We start from the raw sequence: 3,710 nt of genomic DNA, 5'->3' as shown, positions 1-3,710 counted from the left end.
TTTAACATGCTTGGAATATGTTGTTAAAAATGTAAATATCCCGGACGAGTTCGTAAATGGTTCATCTAGGTCAAATGGGGCGGAAATGGGGGGGGGGTGAAATGTTCATTTCGCTATATCTTTCTTAATATCGAAAATAGAAAAATAAAACCAATTAGCCAAATTAGAGCTTCATTAAAACAAACAAAACTTTTGCATATAAGGGTTTTCGATAACTGCAATATCTTAGAAGTTAGGGGGTTGAAAAGGGATTTTCAAGCCTTAATTGTGACTGTTTCTAACATCAACAATTTATATTGCCAAATAATCCTTAGATGTATCTTTGCCTTTCAACTTACCGAGAGCAGCTTCTTTAAATTGTAACCCTACAAATGTTTCGATTTTGCAGCAGGAGAGTTTTCTTCATATACAACCTTTTTATATTAATCTACAGATTTTGGGTAAGTGCCAGAAAATGTGAAACATTTTCTCTCAATACTGCAATTTAAAATGTAGATCATTAAGGTAATCTGTACTGTAATTTAAAACGTAGATCGAATGTAGATAATCTCTCGGAAAGGATTCACAGGAATATTATCATATGTCTATTGATCGTTTGTATGATTGTGTGTGAGAGTATTAAAACAAAATACCAAATCTGGCATACAAATTATAAATAGTGGCTTATATATGTAATGATATCTCTTAATCTAATTAAAATCCTAATTAATTTCCTAATTTTTATCTTAATTTTGCCCATATTAACTTCATTCTAAAATGTTCTCTTATTTCCTGTTCTAATTCCAACTTTTTTTTGATTAATTAAACATGCGCAATATAAGTGAAGGGATAAAAATCCTTAATGTTTACAACATTCTTTAAAATATATCTAAATTTCTTTTTCCTAAGACTACACGTGTCAAAGAAATCCTTATCAAAATCTCATAATAAAATCGACGAAGGGAAAAATTTCTTGCTCTTCTGCACTCGTGTCGCGATGTAGACTTACTATTTCTTACCACTTACTCTTTGTACGTAAATTATGCCAACCGCGGGGAAATAAATGGAAGTTTTAACTTTTCTTCGGCCATGCAAACTGCTAATATATATATATATATATATATATATATATATAGTAACCAATCTTAAAGTTTGAAAACGAAACTAAAATGAAAACGAAACAAAAACAGTTTCGAAATCGCAACTAAAATTTATAACCTATTTAAACTAAAACCAAAAAAGAACTTCATAGTATTTAGAGAGCGCAATTGCAGCTACTTCTAAAACACAGATGAATTGATACAAAAGTATTAGAATCAAGTTAATAGGAAAAACAAAAAATCAAACTTTGTTGTGGTTAATTTCTTCTAATTTGTTGTTTTATATTTCCTTTCTGTTAAAATGGTATATCTCTTGAGCATAATTTCAGGGGATTTTCGGGTCACGAGGAATCATTATTAGACAATGTCTGTATTTCCTCACAGAAAAATCCCTTTCTTTGAATCCCTGCCTGAGGGTGACCCTTGAAAAAGTCTTCAGGCCGGATTCTTTTTTTATATTTTTTATAATTTTTTTGATTTTTTGTTTTTCCTATTAACTTGATTCTAATACTTTTGTGTATATATATATATTAGATTTGTCATTTTTGTTTATTCCTTGGGTAGCAGTACAATTATATAATATTTCGACAGACTCCGAGCTAGATGTCATCATCAGATTGTACCTTGTCGCTGAATATACCAATTTTCTCCTTGTGCCATTATATAAAAATTAATTCAGTAATGGTCGCTCTTTTGAATATCTTGTAAAAATATGCAACTCACAAAAAAAATTGTGTCTTTTCAATTGGATTGTGTTTGATTATTCATTCAAATAGTTCTTGGCTAACATATTTTAAACGTAACATTTTTAATATATGTTCTGCAACAAAAATGCTCAGTTCTGTTCCTTTTCGTTTCCATTTAAAATTTGGGTAATATTTTCTAGTACTCTGAATTCTAAAGATATTTCTATTTAAAATGTATGAATTTACTGTAAATGCACCACTCCATTATAATGCAACCATAGAATATGTTATTCGTCTTTTATTCAGATGTACAATTTTATCTTCACAATCAGTGTGCATAAAGTTCTAACTTTAACTTGGGATGGACTTTAAAGATAAATTTTATTGCCTGTCTCATTTTAATTCATACAAATTTCATAAGAGAAAAGGTGAAATTTTAAGCATAATCTGCTATCATCTGTTTCAGGCTGTAAATAGTTATGACATAATTCCATATTGATGGATGCCATACGATGCATCAACAATCCTCAGATTTAAACAGGGGAAAAACAGTTTACTATATTGTTGTATTTGAGTTTCATTTATGATGTATCTAAGCTTTTGATATTAAGGAAATCTAATAATCATAAATAATAATCTTTTTTCTAATATCTTTGCATTTGAAATAATTAGGAAACTCTTGCAACAGAGTTGTCCAGGCAAACCAACTGAGCCAGTATCGATAATTTTGATTTCATATGGAAGATCATGTCTACTACATCTGTCATCAAGAGTCCCCTGTCCACTTAATTGCTTCCTTTTGAGAAAACTGAAAGCAAAACTTCCTAATACATTCTCTATAGGGAAAACTTTCAACAGAGTTTATCAGCTCTAACTACTGAGTCCATTTCAAAGAATTTTATTTCATATGAGCATTCATGATCTTCGATACATCACCAATGGATACATCGGCAATCAATCCTCTTCATCATCTTTTTCCGAGATTTTATAAAATAAATTTTGAATGAAATTCATCTTATCAAAATGAAAGTACTATTTTAAATTATGATTCCATAATAATAGTATAATATTCAGATGGTTAGCTATGCTTGCAATTTGGAGAAAGTAAATTGCAGGGAAAATTTAGAAAATCAATCCAATAGATGAAATCATTAATTCTGCTAACATTTTATTTTGCAATATATTTTGAAAATGGATAAGGAGAAGACAGATGATCCATGATGGCCCATCGAAGGCTTTTGAGCTTTCATATGAAATAAAAATTGACAAAATCCACATATTAGATATTTTATTTAATCATTGGGATTAGCAAGCTATGTCGAGGATATTTTAAACAATGAATGAACAAAAAGAAATAAGGCTTTTCAAATTTCTTTCGAAAATCGATGATAATTGATAAAAAGGCACCATTGATTTGATATGAAATTCATGTTATCATTGGTGGTATGGATTAATTATGAAAAAAATTTCCGAAATTTGTGCAGTGCTTTTGGCTGGTGAATATATATATATATATATATATATATATATATATATATATATATATATATATATATATATATATATATATATATTGTTTTCCCAATCATTTCAAAGTGGGCGAACAACTGGTCACCGAATACGGCTATTATTTCTTTAAAGGCATCATTCAATAACTGTGTACAATCAAAAAATATTATTAATTTAATTCAATTCCATGTATTTATTGAAGGAGAATAATAATATATGGCGTGAAAAAAATTCCTTCTTGAAATAACGTTCTAAAAAGAGTGTATAAAAAATATCGGATCAAAATTCAATAGATTTTAAGAGATTAATTAATATGCTTTCTTTAAGGTAATATAATGTATAGTCATATTTTTTCCTTCCATTCATATCTCATAAATCCAAATCTTCAGCTATTATTCTACTTGGATGAAATGTATAAAAAAATGAAACTCTGTAA

Source organism: Argiope bruennichi, chromosome 1, assembly GCF_947563725.1.
Source record: "Argiope bruennichi chromosome 1, qqArgBrue1.1, whole genome shotgun sequence".
NCBI classification, from domain to species: domain Eukaryota; kingdom Metazoa; phylum Arthropoda; class Arachnida; order Araneae; family Araneidae; genus Argiope; species Argiope bruennichi.
The sequence above is the reverse complement of the archived record's forward strand: the minus strand, read 5'-3'. Positions refer to the sequence as shown.